The sequence below is a fragment of the Odocoileus virginianus genome, chromosome 16 (assembly GCF_023699985.2).
Source record: "Odocoileus virginianus isolate 20LAN1187 ecotype Illinois chromosome 16, Ovbor_1.2, whole genome shotgun sequence".
In the NCBI taxonomy this organism is placed as follows: domain Eukaryota; kingdom Metazoa; phylum Chordata; class Mammalia; order Artiodactyla; family Cervidae; genus Odocoileus; species Odocoileus virginianus.
Window position 1 is genome coordinate 12,793,280 of NC_069689.1, and position 17,304 is coordinate 12,810,583.

The 17,304-nt window shown below is 46.9% G+C and overlaps 1 long non-coding RNA gene across 1 annotated transcript in view; it reads left to right on the forward strand.

Moving 5' to 3' along the window:
• Positions 1 to 15,513, forward strand: part of LOC110140582 (uncharacterized) — a 28,852-nt gene extending 13,339 nt beyond the window's left edge. Inside the window, exon 4 of the long non-coding RNA XR_002314788.2 lies at positions 14,987 to 15,513. This is a non-coding gene — a long non-coding RNA (uncharacterized lncRNA). The remainder of the gene's footprint in view (positions 1 to 14,986) is intronic.
• Positions 15,514 to 17,304: the final 1,791 nt, after the last annotated feature.

Genomic DNA, 17,304 nt, shown 5'->3' on the forward strand with positions numbered 1-17,304 from the left:
TACATCTATGAAATTATGTGCTTATGTGTTTTAAATGAGATACAGTTCCTCTCTTTTAATGCAATAATGGTCCTATTTTATGATCTACGGTTGCCCAAAGTTGGGGCAATTTTACAACAATCTTATTTGAAATATCATAATAGATGAAAGATGTAAATAATGTGATGTTTAGAGACCCAGTTGAAATTTGAATTCATTGGAGTTTCTCCACCGCTGGCACTAACAAGGACAGACTTTATTAAATCTCACGGATTGGATTCTTCTCGCCTTTCCAGCCACTTCTTGCCTCCTTGCTGTTTATTTTTCTTTTAAGCCTGAGTTCAATAAATAAACCCAACTAACAATTAAAAAGTCCCCAAATGATGCTAGATTGAAAAATTCAAAAATAGCCTGGCTGGCACTGCACTTGCCTGTGGAGTTTGATTAAATTCTCTAATTGCATTCGAATGGGCGGCGACCACCACAATATGTTGGTGCTTTTAGCTTGAGCTGCGGATGAAAAACTTCAATTACCACTAAAAATGGAAAATGTTCATAATAGATAACTGTTCTTCCTATTTGAGAGCTGCCTTTTAAATATTACATAACTGATTTGGGTGAGATACTGTTTATTCTATTCCTCTTGTGCTCTGTGAATTGATTTATACCCTTGCCCCAAACGTAGGAATCTTCTTTCTCCTCTGATGGAGACCCAGTGCAGTGGATGGCTCAGCCACAAAAAGCTCTTTTTCTAGCCAGAGGCCAGATGTACTGTGGGAGGAAAGATGGAGTCTGAAAGTTTCTTGGAGAGAAAGGGGAACAAAGACTGGGAAGATGTTACTAGTAACATTTGGAGTAGTCATCCTTGATTCGGGTTTCTCAGGTGGTAAAGAATCTGCCTGATGATGCAGGAGTTGCAAGTGACGTGGGTTCAATCCCTGGGTTGGGAAGATCCCCTGGAGAAGGGAATGGCTGCCCACTCCAGTATTCTTGCTTGGGAAATCCCGTGGACAGAGGAGCCTCATGGGCTACAGTCCACGGGGCCACAAAGAGTTGGACATGACTGAGCGACTGAGCACACACACACACCATTGATCTGGACTGCTGTGGAAGGTGGGTGGATTAGGGATGGAGCAGAAGGCAGGACAGACTGTTAGAGAGCTGCCCGTTTCCACACACTGCCTTAAACCAAATGTGCCTCCATCTTCTGGGAAAATGGACAGTCATCACACAGCTCAGTTCAAAGGTCACTTCCCCCAGGAAGTCTTCTTTCCCTGACTCCTCTGGGCTCCCAGGATGCTGTGTGCCTTTATCACTGCACGGTCTGAATTTGATGGGATCGTTGTTCAGACCGCCTCCATTGTGTAGAGCCTCTTTCCTGACCTCCTAGAGATCCCCAGGGTCAGAACCCATCTTTGAATTTTCTGTGTCTAGCCAGCTGGTTCTCTGGAGCTGGTCATCAGCACCTTCTGTATCTCCTCCTCACTAGAAGGCAGGAGCTTTCCAATTGCCCAGAACTTGAATCCTGCTATGGCAATTTTCAGCTGGGCAGTTGCCTGCAGCCTTTGAGCTTTGGTTTCCCCATTAGTAAAATGGAGTAAGTCCACCCATCTCATCAAACTGCTGAGCAGGATTAATGGAACTAGAGAAGATGAAGGCAGCTAGCGGGTGCCAAGAGCATATAATAGACCCTTGGTAAATATCAGGTTATTTCCTTTCCGCTCCTCTTTCCTTCATTCACTCTTTTTCTTCCTGATTTCCCTCATTTCAACCCCTGCCACCATCACTGTCACCATGAAAGGAATATTTACTAAGTGCTGAGCACAGTGTGGAAGGCTTTTCCTAGATCATTTCATTTAATTCCCATCCTTTTTCTTCTCGTTCACATGCTGCCTCAGGTTTCCCAGTTCCTGCGCTCCCTACAGCCTGTTGCATAGCTCCCATGGGAGGATTCAGCCCAGCCTCACTCCAGGCCCCATGACAATCCTGATCTTGACCTCACTTTCTGATGGGGCTGGACTTAGATTTTTGCAGCCCAGAGACCCAATGTCCACAGCTTCAGAGAGCAGGCAGGGTATCTTCTTCCCAGGAGGCTGAACAGACCAGCTGGCATGGCCTCGGACCACATGCTGCCCCCCTCCACATCATCTGGTCTCTGTCCCCTCGCCTGCCTAGGTTCTGCCATCCGGAACCTCTGAGTGATGGCCTCCCTGACCCACCCTGGGCTCCCGAGCTCCTGAGCCTGCCTACCGCTCTCAGTCACTTCCCATTATGCCTCAGGCCTACCTGACTCCCCCAGGTATGGCACGTCCCCTCGGTTCCCCCTCTGCTCTTCCCATAACCCTCCTGCCTTTTTTGCTTTTGCTGACCTTCCCGCATTCCTCCATCGCTCCCCCAGCCCCCTTCTCATTGGCTGTGACTTTAGTGGCAGGTCCTAGCGTTTCCCAAGTGCAAGGGACAGGGCCGAGGCTTTGCAGGAACCTGGACCCAGTGGGGAAGACAGAACCACGATCACAAAACCCTCTGTGCCTTGGAACCTCGATAAATGCGACCTCTCACGCATCAGCTCAAACAACCAAAGCGCAAGGTCAGGATGGGGCCACTCGGCTTTGTAGAAACACATGAGGGAAGTGCCTTGGGGACCTTATTCAATACAGGTCTGCGGAATGACATGCCAGTTCATAAAAAGCTAATGGAATCTGAGACTGCGTTACAAGGGCTTCAGAGTTTTGAGTGAGGGAGATGGGAGCTCTAGGCTTTTCTGCTTTGTTCCCTTATGCCTCGGGTGTTAGATCACTTCCGAGTGGGGAGTGGGTGTAGTTAAAAAAAAAAAAAGCAAATTGGAGGATGGTTATAGTAAAGCCATCAGTGGGAAGTCTCAGAGGGGGAAGCTGACATTGTGTCACCTGTACAAAAGGGGAAGGATGGAAAGATTGAATGAAGGGGGGTGTGCACATTTCAATGGGAGCAGTGCAGAATCATGACCACAGTTTCTCGAGGCCGGGGAGGGGGCGCTGCCTGAGAAAAGAGGCCATTGGAGGGGCTTGGGAGAGCAAAAACAGGACACACACCAATAGGAAGCTGACTTTGGCAGACACTAAGGTCTGATTTTAAATCTGATTTTGTTATTTATTTTTTAATTAAAGGATAACTGCTTTACAGAATTTTGTTGTTTTCTGCCATGTATCAACATGAATCAGCCATAGGTAATATATATATTACCTAACATATATACATATATATATGTCCTCTGCCTCTTGAAACCTCCCTCCCATCTCCCTTCTCATCCCACCCCTCTAGGTTGATACAGAACCCCTGGTTGAGTTCCCTGAGACATACAGCAAATTCCCGTTGGTGATCCACGTTACATATGGTAATGTTAAGTTTCCATGTTACTCTCTCCATTCATGCTTCCCTCTTAAAGAGGAGCTTTGAAAGCAGCTGAGCCAACTCACCCACGTTTGAGGGACTTGGTTCCCTGATTCTGCAGATGCTCAGACAGGAGACCCCCGTCCAGGCGGACACTGGGCAGAGGGCTGGTGTCATGGGTTTAAACCGATCTCCTTGCCTCCCAGCCTTTCCAATGCTGGTACCTTCACGAGGCTGAAGCATAGCATGTGGCCTCCCTTTCCCCCCCGCCCCTCCCTCATTCGACCTCCAGAGCATCCCAAAGGTGATCTAAGGATTGCCGACCTCAAAGGAAGTGTCACCGACCTCAGACATCACCCTCTCCTCCAGTTCCTGTTTCTTCCTTCTTTCTTCACATCTCTGCATGAGTGTCGACCAGTAGACACCTGCGGGTGACGTTACTATCCCCTCTTACCCGCCATGGTCACTGGTGCCCCCAAGTCCATGGCTGCCTCTCACATCTCCTGCTCCCTTTCCCCAGCAGCCCCTCATCTCTCCTCAGCAGTCACAGGCCTGAAACAGGTCTCACTGAATCAAAACAGGGTGTCACAGGGCCTTGCGCCTTTTGTAGGCTCCAGGGGAGAAACCATCTCCTTGACTTTTTCACTTTCTGGGAGCTCCTGGTTCTGGGCTCATGGAACCTCCCCATCTTCAAAGCCGGCAGCATCGCATCTTTGAATCCCCCATTCTGACCTTCCTGCCTGTCTCATGAGCACCTCTGTGATGACACTGGACCCAAGTCACCCAGGATCACCTCCCCATCTCAGTGTCCCTAATCACATCAGCAAAGTCACTTCTGCCACTCAAAGGAATAGATTCACAGGCTCTGAGGATCAAACCTTTTGCTGCTGATGAAATGGGATGGAGTATTGGAGAAAAAGAAGGACAGGCAGGTGTAATTTCTCAGGTGAGGAGGGAGGGGTAGTGGTTAAAAGTATTATGGAATGGGGTGCTTGTCCCTGGGAGCAGCCAATACATTACAGAGAGACAATGCATGGCTGAGGGTGACTAAGCATCAATTAAAGGCTAGGTGTGAAGGCCAGAGGGCAACCTATAAAGAGAGTTTTCCTCCTGGAGGGTAGGCAAGTTGAGGATCAGGCCCAGGTCTTCATTATAAGAGCAGCAGAGTGTTCCAGAAGAAGTTGAATCCTCAAAACCTTCACACCCACTATGCCAGGGTCAGATCCCTAATTAGGTCGGATGGGACTCCTCCTTTGCAGTGGCAAAGCACCCACCTGCCAATGCAAGAGATGCTAGAGATGCTGGGTTCGATCCCTGGGTTGGGAAGATCCCTTGGAGGAAGAAATGGCAACCGACTCCAGTGTTCTTGCCCGGAGAATCCCATGGACAGAGGAGCCTGGTGGGCTACAGTTCATGGGGTCTCAAAGAGTACACACACACAGGACTCCTCAGAGTTCAGCATCTCCCTCTGTCCAGTCCTACCTCCCTTGCTTCCTTACATTAGTTTTTACCGCTGGTGAAGTGAAGTGGTTCATCTTAGGTCAGTCACCTGGACCCAGAGAGACGCCGGTCAGTAAGAACAGCGTACAGGACGCATTGCAGCGGATGGAGTTTGTCCTATTAACCTTCCTTCCTCTTGTCATTTTTCTCAGGAAAGGGAGGCCAACCAGCTGTTCCCAGATACTGTGACTTAGTTTGTGAAACAAGTGGGTCCAGGGCTCTGTAGCGGATGCTGTTGTGAGCTGCCGAGAGCCTGCTTCAGGTCAGGGGCTCTCAACTCCTCGGACACTTGGAGCGTTGGCTATGTCATCCCATTCTGGACATTACCCTCAGCCTCAGGAAGCTTCCTTGGCCAAGCCTAAACACCCTCAACCTGGTAGATGTCTGGATAATGCCAAGGCATGAAAGTCCAGCCCCTTCACCTGCATTTGGACTATCTCTGAAGGTCCATCTTAGCCCCAGAGCTTCCTGTGGTGTCAACAGCTGCTTTCCTTATAACTGCCTTGTAGTTCAATTTTCCCTCTGTCCAGTCTTGCTTTCCTGAACTTCTTTGCTACCCCTCCCGACCTGGTGTTCCCAAGAGCACCCCTGGACGCGACTCTCAACATCTGTTTTCCAGGGACCCCGACCATGTGTACATCAAGATCTGGGCTTAAGTCCCCTCCTTTTCTTCCAGCTTAGTCTCCAGATACAAGGTCTCTGCTCCCCAAAAGGGCACTGCTCGCCATCCTGACTCCTTGAGAATGGCACTGTGACTCTGGGCCTGTTTCCTGTCACCTCCCTCTCTGGGCCCATTCCCACCACCTATCTTGGCTACGTTTCAAAATACCAAGGCTCCAGCCTCTCCTTCCTGAGCAGTTGCAGAATGAGTCCTGGTCTTGTAGGAATCGATGCTTTCTAACTGTGGTGCTGGAGAAGACTCCTGAGAGTCACTTAGACAACAAGGAGATCAAACCAGTCAATCCTAAAGGAAATCAACCCTGACTATTCATTGGAAGGACTCATGCTGAAGCTGAAACTTCAGTAGTTTGGCCACCTGATGAGAAGAGTTGACTCATTGGAAAAGATCCTGATGCTGGGAAAGACTGAAGGCGGGAGGAAAAAGGGATGACAGAGGATGAGGTGGTTGGATGTCATCACCAACTCAATGGACATGAGTTTGAGCAAGCTCCAGGAGATGGTGAAGGACAGGGAGGCCTGGTGTGCTGCAGTCCGTGGAGTTGCAGAGAGTTGGACAGGATTCGGTGACTGAGCAACAACTTGCACGAAGGACAGGAGACAAGAAGAGACATGACCTTGGTGATGCAAGGAAGAGGCTTGGTGAAGACATCATGCAGACTGCCCTTCCTGTCACTCAGGAATCCTTTGCTCCAAAGCCACACTGCCTTGGGAATGACAAGAAAACAGAAGAAAGGTGGAGAGTTGGTGTCGGTTTACTTCCCTTTCCAGACACCTGGGTTGGTGGGTGGGTCACACAAGGAGGGCTTCGTCCCTGAGTTTCATTGTCTTCTGTAGGCACCCAGAGTCCACTCTGAGCTTCAGAATTAATGGCTGGGCCACAAGACCACAGTTAAAAATCTTTTAAGCATTTGGGTTTGGTTCAGCCCCGAGTGTGGTTTTCTAAAGGACAGTCTGCTGCTGCCCTTTTTCCAAGCCTCCTCTGTTTTGAGGACCTTTAAATCACATGTTTTGGATTCATTTACATGGAACTCATCAAAGCACCATTTTGTTAGATGGGTTTGATGTCCAAGCAGCCCTTCTAAGCTGTCTTGGTTTTGCTTCTTGACCAGATGAGCTATGTTTTACTAATATTGAAAGGACCGCCTGGTGCTCTCATAAAGGAGTTCAGATTCTTCTCTGTACAGACTGTCCAATGTCCTGGTGAGATTTCGTAGTTGGCAAAGGAGATTGTCTCTTAGGCTTAATAATTTCCATGCTTACCCTTTCATGAGAAGGAATTCCATTTTGGAAGAAAATGACTTTTTTTTTTTTTCTTTTTGGTAGCTTTAAGAGGCTGCCTTATGAAAAGACAGCAAAGGCAACAAATTATTTCTCCAACTTGCGGCTTTGCTGCAAAGGCCTCTGGGAAACTCTTTTCTGCGTGCCTCGCTGTCGAGCTGACCACATCCTGCAGCTTTGCAGGCACAGCTAGACCCGAGGCAGCCAGGGGCAGGTCGTCAAGTTGATTCTCACTGGAACACACGGTCTGTCTTAGCCACCAGGAGAGGACAGGTCAGGGCCACTGTGAATGTTACCTGGCTGACCCAAAGCAGGGAGGTATTTACTGAGCATCTTCCCACTTGTTCTCTTGCCTGAGCCTCCCGGGAGCACCTCCAGGTAGGCATTCTTGTGCCAACTGACAAAGAAGACAAGGGTTGCAAAGCTTTGCTGATGACTCCAAGGGGGCGTTTCTTCCTGCTACAAACGTCCTGATGGCTGAATGGTAGCTGCCCATTGTTTCGGAGAGCTGAGACTGTTCTAAATTTAAATGGTGTGAATGCAACAAAAAGGACTCGGAGCCCAGCTTCCCTTGGCTTCCAAACTTGTTGCCCTACAGATGTGTGGGAACATTGTCCAGGGCAAAGGGCTTTGAACTCGAGCCGGGTTGCTGGCCTGGCAGGGTGTGCATTGGGCAGACCACGCTGGGCTGTGGTTTTTCTGCCTGTGATGTTGGGCTGATGGGAGACTAGTGAGCAAAGACACGTGGTGTGCTCAGCCCCACGCCAGCCACGCAGGGCAGAGTTCTGCTTTTCATTAGCACCAGGAGTCCAGCCTTGCTCCTTCCTCCCTGGCTGGTGGCCCCTGGGATCCAATCAGACCACAGCTGTCTCAGAGCGTTTTATGCAAGTGAGGGTGTTTAGTCCAACCATGCTGAGCGGTGGTGTGGGAATAGGTAGATTGGAGTGACTACACTGTGGGGATTTCAGTAGAAGACAGTGCGACCCTTTCTGCACTAGACCCTCGAAGAGAGGGGCTGGAGGTCCTGGGGATGTGTGGGCTCTAGTGGGAGGTGGATGAGCTGAACTGGTTTCTGGGTGGAGATAACACAGAACTCCCTGGCGGCCACTTCTATAGCCCTGCCATGTGGGGTGTGTGTGCGCAAATGCTCACACAAGCAGAAGAGAGGGAGTCCAGTCTTGTGTTGGCAGGACCCTACGGAACTGGTATTTCTTCCCCATCTCTTTCCTTTCTTCCTTTCTCACCTTTAGCCTGTGCATAATTTATACCTTTCCCACATGAAACATCACCAAAAACTGAACTAAAACTTGGTTTAGTTTCAATCTGGCTGCAGAAAGGCACCTGGCTAGGCAGGGACATGGCCCATCTGTATGCAGAGCTCAGAGGGCTAAGACCTGGGAGACACCTTTGTGACTGGTCCCACCCCCTGTGGGCATCAGTGAGGAAACTGAGGCACACAGGTGGTAAGGAGACCACTGGCAGTCTCGTGACTTGTTGGCACCAGAGATGGGATCTGAGCCCAGAATTCTTTCAGAGTTTTTTTTTTTTTTAATTCCAATCACTTTATATACCTGTGTTCTAAAGTCACTTCAGTTGTGACCAACTCTTTGTGACGCTATGGACCATAGCCCGCCAGGCTCCTCTGTCCATGGGATTCTCCAGGCAAGAATGCTGGAGTGGGATGCCATGCCCTCCTCCGGGGGTCTTCTGGATGCACAGATCGAAACTATGCCTTCTGTGGCTCCTGCACTGCAGGTGGATTCTTTACCACTGAGCCACCGGGGATGTCCTTTATTTTCCTACACCCAAAATTAACTGTTTGCTTTTTCCCCCATATTTATCTATTTCTCTATGTGTATAGTTGGATGAGTCTGCCAGTAATGCATGAGCGCACTAGTGCACTTCATAAACTTTTAGAACTGATTAGGTAAATCTCCAGCTGTCCCCCATGACTACGATCCCTACTCAGGTCCATTTCCTTTTCCACCAAAGCAGCTATTGTTACAAGTTTGATGTCCTTCCTTCCAAGCCACAAAAATTATACACACAGATACACACACACACAATATTTCAAATTGTTTTTGTGATCAAGCCTTTACATATTTACATAATAGTATCATGTATCATGGGCTTCCCTGGTAGCTCAAATGGTAAAGAATCTGCCTGCAATGCAAGAAGTTTGATCCCTGGGTCGGGAAGATCCCCTGGAGAAGGAAATGGCAACTCACTCCCGTATTCTCACCTGGAGAATCCCATGAACAGAGGAGCCTGGCGGGCTACAGTCCATGGGGTCGCAGAGTCAGACATGACTTCACTTTCACTTTTCATTGCATCGTATGGTACAAGACCATCAGGAACCCATTTTCATTTCCCCTCCTGATGTGTTTTGGGGGATCTGTTCATCTTGGTTGATCTAGATCAGGTGCATTTTGCTCCTGGATGAGCAGACTACTTCACACTCTCCTGTCACTTCTTAGTTGCCCACACACTCATGGGTTGTGATCAAGGTCCAAGACTTGCTTTTCCATGAATTTCTGAGCAATGAACTAAAAACCAGAAGGGTTCCTGTGGCTTGTGTCTGCCCAGGTCTTGAAAATACAGGAGGACCCTATGTGAGTCAAGTTACCATTCTATACCTCACATATCTTATCTGTTGGAGACAACTTGCCAAAGAATTGTGTGGGTAAATGTGAAGTCCAGCCATAGTCTTCACTGTCCACACACCTAAGGGTATAAGCATGAAAGCTGTTGTGTCCATCGTGAGGCTTGCTTGGGATGGAATAATTCCCCTCCATCTCTTCTTGTACTGCTCTATCTTTGTGTGTGTGAGTGTTGTTGCAGGAATGCTTCCTGTAACATCTGAGGAGGGGCTTCCCTGGTAGTTCAGTTGGTAAAAGAATCTGCCTGCACTGCAGGAGACTCAGCTTTGATTCCTGGGTCGGGAAGATCTGCTGGAGAAGGGGCAGGCTACCCACTCTAGTGTTCTTGGGATTTTCCTGATGGCTCAGCTGGTAAAGAATCCACCTGCAATGCGGGAGAACTGGGTTGGGAAGATCTCCTGGAGAAGGGAATGGCTACCCACTCCAGTATTCTGGCCTGAAGAATTCCATGGACTGTATAGGGCACATCTCAGGACACAGTGGATCTATAATGGGAAAGTTACCCAAGGAGGGGCGGTGGGGGGGGGGGTTCCCCCTGAAGGATGAGGTCATTGCCAGTGTCTGTTTCCTTGGGAACAGCTGGATCCTCAGATGGAAAGGGCCCAAGGCAGATAGTGGCCATAAGGAGGTTGAGATATTTCTATAGCAGCTCACCAAACAGTGAATCCCTCCACAAGGGGAAAGTTGCAAGTGAGAGCTGACTTTTCTAAGATTACAAAGAAAGCTTGAGAAAAGCCCTGAAGTCAAAGTCAGGGCTTGGTCTGCTGTCTGAGCCATTATGAAAGAGAACTGAGTGAAGAAACTCTGGCTGGAGGCTTGACTCAGCGGAATGCTGATGGTGCAATTTCAGGCTAACAGCAGGTGAGAGAAAATGAACTCTGTGGGAGTATGTGTGAAAACCTTCATCTGGGTGGCGACATGTGAACTGAGTTTTGAAGTGTGAATAGGAGTTTGCCATATGAGGGAGGGCAAAAGTCATTCCAGGCCGGGGTCTGTGGTCAGCTGGGGAAGGTTCAGGGCACGGGATCGCTTCCCAGGTGGCAGAGTGGTAAAGAACCCACCTATCAATGCAGCAGATGTGGGTCCAATCCCTGGGTCAAGAAGCTTCACTGGAGAAGGAAACGGCAGCCCACTCCCATTCCATGGAATTGCCTGGATAATTCCGTGGACAGAGGAGCCTGACGGGCTACAGACCATGGGATCACAAAGAGCTGGACACAACCGAGAACACATGCACTGCCCCGCCAAGGGATGGAAAATGGTCCAGTGTGTATGAGAGATGGGAAGGATACGGGGGGAGACTAGAAAGATGGCTTGGGGTGTGACTATGTCCTGAAAGCTACAGGGAACCACAACAGAATCAGGAGCAAAGAAAGTACAAAGTAAGATTTTTATTTTTTATTTTTGGCTCAGGAAGGTCACCAGAAAGCCACAGGGGTAGGATGGAATGCAGTTCAAGGCAGAGGGACCAGTGAATGTTGCAATGGTGCTGGTGAAAGATGCCAGTCACGGGGGCTTGAGAATAGAGGGTGGAACATTTAAATGGGAACACGATGGAAAGGTTGGGTAGGAAGGGAGACCTAAAGGCTCTTAAGCATGTTTTACATGCACTAGCTTGTAAATTTTCATCATAGCCCTGTGATAAGGCATTATTACCCCTGTTTTACAGATAAGACAACAGAGACTACACAAGTAAGTGCCAAGTTCCCAGAAGTTCTGAAAGTCTGAGGGATTCCAGAGTAAGATCTGTTTCCTCTACTTTATGGTTAAGGGGGGAAACAATTCAGCAGTCCTGAAGACTGGGGTTTCATACCAGGGGACCTGGATGAACAGTGATATTGGCAGATATCCCCACTGCTTATCAATATCCAGTCTTCTTTCCTGTGGTTAATTGTGGCCATGTGACTAGTTCTGGCCAACGAGTTGCGAGCGAATCTGACATATGTCACTCCTGGGCTGGAGTATTTAAATAGTTAGCGGGACACTCTCCAGCTCGACACTTCTGCACTGGTGACCTGGGAAACACCTTGAGTGCAAACTCCATTAATTTGGAGACCTGAGTGATGATCATGGGCAGAGCTACCTGCCTACTTATGTTGCCATGGAGCATAAGTGGGGAGTGAATCCTTGCATGACGTCATGGATATTGAGAGTTGTTACTGCAGCACAACCTATCCTATACTAACTGATAAGGCGACGCCCGTCCTTAAGTAAAGGAGCAGGCTGAGGGCAAGGGTCGGAAAGATGGCATTTCTGGATTTGGGAAGGACTGAGCTATGGCAGAACATTAAAGTAAAAGGAAGTCGGGCTTTGGGGACTCACAGATGTGGGTCCAATGTCACCCCAGGCACCTGCCATCTGAGAGGTTGCAGGCAGTCTCCCAGCATTTCTGATCTTGGTTTCCTCACATGGGAAATAGGAGTTGTGATCACCACCTCATTAGAATGACTCCAGCTAAAACATGCAGAGTGCCCAGCGTGGAGCCTAGTCACCAGGCAAGTTGAAAGTGTTAGTCACTCAGTTTTGTCTGACTCTTTGCAACCCCACAGATTAGCCCACCAGGCTCCTCTGTCCATGGAATTCTCTAGGCAAGAATACTGGAGTGGATAGCCATTCCTTTCTCCAGGGGATCTTCCTGACCCAGGGATTGAACCTGGGTCTCCTGCCTTGCAGGCAGATCCTTTATTGTCTGAGCCAGCAGGGAAGCATTCTGCAAACTATCATCTTTACCCCAGGAAGATTTTCAGAAGGAAGTTGGTGATTGAAGCTTTGTGAGGTCAGACATATTTCACTTAAATTTCTCTGGTACTGAGAGTGGTGACTAGGTACATTAGGTGTTAAAGGCACTACAATTATTTGCTTTATTTGCCTATTTCCTCTCATAATCAGACTGGGAACTCTTTGATGGGAAGGACCTATGTGTTCATTCATCTGTGTGTTTCTTCCTTGGCCAGTAGATATCAGATCTTAGGAAATTTTCCTTGAAAGAATGAGTCATCCCTGGTTTTAGAAATAGCCAGATCTGGAGGCCATTTCTCTATGGCACATCGATACCAAGCCCAGGCTTTGTTTTCCAGGAGACCCCCCTGCCTCCTCCCAGCTAGCAGGTCTCTATTCTGACCTCTGGCATTCCTCTAAGGACCCTTCAGGCCCTGGGTCCAGGTGCCTAGGAAGCCTACCACACCAGAGCGGTATCTCTCATCCATCTTTCCCCCAAGCTGAATAGCGTCTTAAGATGACCCCAATATCAGGCTCTACCTGCACACGGCTGGGTGCAGACCTTGGCAGGAGTGGACTGGCAGGCTATTTCTCTCCTTCCCAGGCAGACGAGTATGGAGCAAGTCTGTTTATCAGGCAACGCCTTATTGTAGCCAGAGGTGGTGGCTTAACAGTGGCAGAAACGCCCGCGTTGCTTCACAAGCTGCGAGTTACTAAGATGTGCCCTTGGCCTCAGCGGGCAGATAAGCACCTGCATTGGAGAAGGAGCCCTTGATCATGGGCTGATAAGCTCAGGAAAGGATTAAAAAAAAAAAAATCCTAACAACAACAAGAAGCTGAGCGACCCACTGTCGGAGGCTTTTTCATGTACATATGGGCGTGTTACCTGTCTTCGCCAACACACGGGGTGATGCAAAAGGTCTGGTTTTAATTTAATTTGATGGTCACGCAATCATGGAATGAGCATGTCAGAGCTGGAAGGGACTTCAGGGATTGTCTCCATGAACCCTTTAATCTTCCAGGTGAGGACATTCAGGGCTACAGAGCTGCAGTGACTTGTTCGGTATCATATAGCAACGTTTGGCAGAGCTGGAACAAAAGCCTGGGTCTCTAGACCCCCAGGCCTTCCATCTTTCCACCAAATGGAATTGCTTCACAAGCTGCCATCTGATTCCTCAGGTGCATCCTGCGGGCTGTGCTTTGGTGCCTAAACAGTCCATTTTAATGATGCCAGAGTCAGACAGCCCTCCCCCTCCCTAGTCCCCTGCTGTTGGAGTTGACCAGTGAGCTCAGGGCAACAAGGTCTGATGTTTCAGAGCCTAGTCATTCCAAACCTTGTTATTTCATATTTGAAAGAGGTCCCACTTGGAGAGGTGACTTGCTTCAGTGATACAAGTAGGGAAGATGAAATATCTGGGTCTAAAATTCTCAACATCCTGACTTCAGTCTGTTCCTTTTAAAGAGTGCGTTAAAACCACTATTTATGGTTTGGGTGAGGGTGTGTGGTATGGGTGAGGTATGTGGAAAGCCACCTGGACTCTGCAACTTTCCTTTGTGGCCTTTTCTTGGGGAAAAATATCCCATATGTTACCTTAAGGATATAAATGGAGTTTGGCAGCCTTTGCAGAATTGAAAATAGCATTGTTCTCATCGGCACTCAATAAACCAATAAATGATAGATGAATGAATCCTTCGTGGCTTCATTCACTTAAAACTTGCTTTCTAGGTTTGATCTGTGAATAAATAAAACAGTATAGATTTTAGTTTAAAATAATTTCCAGGTGAAAGTGATAGAGCCATCAGCAGCAACAACAAGCTTACAGCATCTCAAGAACCGTGCAAGTAATTGGTATATCCCCATCTCACATTAAAGTCAAAATTAGATTAAAAATCTGAAAATATTTATCAAATAGCTACTTAAGATAATACAGTAGAGATATGTTTCCTTTTTAACATATTTTTAAAAACCGCATAGGCCTTTATTTTAGTCTTTTATCTTTTGGCTGTATCATGCAGCATGTGGGATCTTAATTCTCCCATCAGGGATGGAACCCATGCCCTCTTCATTGGCATCAAGGAATCTTAACTATTGGACCACCGGGGAAGTCTCTAGAGAGAAATTTCTAATGAAAATTCATACTCTTTTGTCACTGTAATGCTTTTCTCCTGAGTAAATCACTTTTAATTCTGTTAACTATTTCTGCTTGTTTCCTGGTATCTATAGAATATATATACATGTGCTAAACATGTTAATAAGGTTATTTTTGATTGATCAAGTTTAGATATTTGTATATCAGGGCCTTCCCATAACAAATGAATTGGTTCATTTGGACCATCAGCCACATCTCTGCCCCCAGTTCATTTTGCCCACGCACACATACACACACACAACCTTATAGTCTCTTTGTTAGTTTAAGTCATACATGTACACATTTTGTGTTCCATCAGTGGTGGTGACAGTAACCTTTGACTCCAGTCGTATGAGATGAGTGCATGACACTCCAACCCTTCTATCAGCTCCTCTCCCACTTCCCCTCTTCTGCCTCTCATTTTTAGTAACCACACTTTCACTTTTAAATGTTAAGATGGATAGCATTTATTTTTTGTTTTGTCTTACAGTCTACCAAGCTTTATCTGTAGGTTGATTCCAGAAGTGGAACATCCATAAAGCAAATCGTGTTTACTTTATTGGGACTATAAATATCGTTCACCTCACAGCTGAGAGTACTAGGATTATTACTGTGGTTGCTGCTTATTTTCTTTAAGTTTCTAATAGATTCCTTTGTTTTCTTGCATTGTAGAGAATTTGCCTGCAAGACTGTAGACCCAGGTTTGATTCCCTGAGTCAAGAAGATCCCCTGGAAGAGGCAAGTGGTAACCTACTACAGTATACTTGCTTGGAAAATTCCATGAACAGTCAATGGGCTACCATCCATGTGGTCAGAAAGAGTCAGTAGTGACTAGCAACTAACACTTTTGAGGAATTCAACAATCGAAGCGACTTAGTGCATAGCATACCACACATGACTCTTCTCCACTTTGGTCTCATATTTCTATTTCATTGCTTTTTCTGTTCTGCATTTTAGATTTCCTTAATGCTACCTCCCAACATTTTTGTTCAATTTTCTTTTTTTTTTGACATCACATATTTAATTTCCCAGTACTCTTGCTCTATGATGGTTCCTCTTACGTAGCATCTTTTCCTGTGGACGGAATATATTCTTGCATATCTCAGAGAAGACAAGTTTATTTTTTCTAAATTATCTTTGTTTCCTCCAAAATCAGCTTTTCCTTTTAAATAAAATTTCAGTCTCTCTTTTTTGTTTTATTTCCCTAAAATGTCTCATGACCCTTGATTAATCACATAAGTTTAAAAAAAGAGATACTAGAGAACCAACTGGGGACTCAATGTATTTGGACAAAACTGGCTGACAGGTTTTCATCTGGGGTGAGATGTCAGAGTGCTGAATATTAATAGAGAGGGTTGCCATTCCCCAGTCTAGAGGTCTTTGCTCTTTAGCATTGGTGCTTACACCACCAGTCCTAGTTCTTCCCGCTTAATTTCTTTAAAGAGAGCTTATCTGGTTTAAGAAAATGAGAGTGATTGTCAAACATTTGTTTCTCTGTGTGTGCAGATAGGCAAATGCAGAGTTTAATTCATCTTCTGTTTTCAACTCCACTTCTCACTCCTGCTTTTTCTTACATGATGTTTCTGATCCTGAGCCCATCTGAAGCTCCTAAGTTCATCTTCTCTATCCTTTGCCAAAGGCCCTTCTATGAGGGTCCTGAAGTGTGATTTCTTCTCTTCTGAGTCTTTCGTTACTCCTCTTTCTCCTTCCATCTTATAGAATTTTTGGCTTCCTCTCTGCTGATGCTCCACTCCCAATCCTTGTGGCTATTTTTTAAAAAGCATGTTACCTTCATTTTTAGCAATCCCAGAGAGGGCTGTCCAGTGGAAATTTTAGGCAGAGAACATTAAGCTTATGGAAGGCGAAGCAGGGGAAATATAGGAAAAGGCCAGCAGAGATGAGGAAGTGTGTCATAGTAGCTTGGGGATGACGATTAAGCAGATAGTAAAGGAAAGTGAGGCTTGAGAAGGAGGTTGGGGCTGTGTAAAAGTCTCCTGCTGACAATCTAAAGGCTTCTCTGCTCAGCACCAGGGCTATGTTGTGTGTGTGTTGGTGGTGGCGGGGGAAGAAGCTATGTTGTATATGTGTATGTCTCCATCTAGTTCACGCTTGCACCCCTTGAGACTCTGACTTTTTTTTAATAAGGAAAATCTTCTCTTGGATTCCATATCCGGAATAGGCTCTGGATTTTTTTTTTTTTTTTTACATGCCCTCTGTATCTTCCAAGGCTCTGAAAAGCCAAGATCCAGTTTTGTTTTGTTTTTTTCCAGGTATACCAGATGTCCTCAAGGCAGCAGGTCTTCTTTCTCTTACTCCTACTTAAAGTTTGACCTAATTTCCTATTATCTCACCAGATGTTTAAGCCATTTAAGACGTTGTGTACTTCTGACCTAGAGCTCTTCATGGTTTCCAGCATGCCTGGCTGGCTCTATTACTGACGTGGAGCTCTCCCACTGGCTGCTTCTCTGACTCCTGCAAGGTGTTCTGCCCATTCTAGCCTATCACGAAGACTGAAAGAAGCTAACAGAGATGACATTCTGGTAATAATGCCAGCTTTGGGTCAGGAAGATCCCCTGGGGAAGGGAATGGCAATCCACTCCAGTATTCGTGCCTGGAGAGTCCCACGGAGAGTGGTGCCGTGGTGTGGTGGTGGGCTCCAGTCCATGGGGTCACGAAAAGTCAGACACAACTGAGCACACACCCTTATATGATGGCTTGGAGTTTAAACAACTCCTTTATATTCAGTGTCATTTAGAACTCAGGATAGGGGAAGAATTACTGTCCTCATTTTTACAGCCAGATGTCTGAGTCATAGGAGGAGAAGAAAGTAACCCAAGATCTCCCAGTTAAGCACAGCACTGGAGTTGGAAACTGGTTTTTTGAATTCCATTTGCTTTTCTTTTCACTCTTACCAGGTCCTTCCTCACCAGAAACCACAAACCGCTATGTCAACGGGGTCAATTAGTTTGATCCCACTGAAGGCTGTAAGT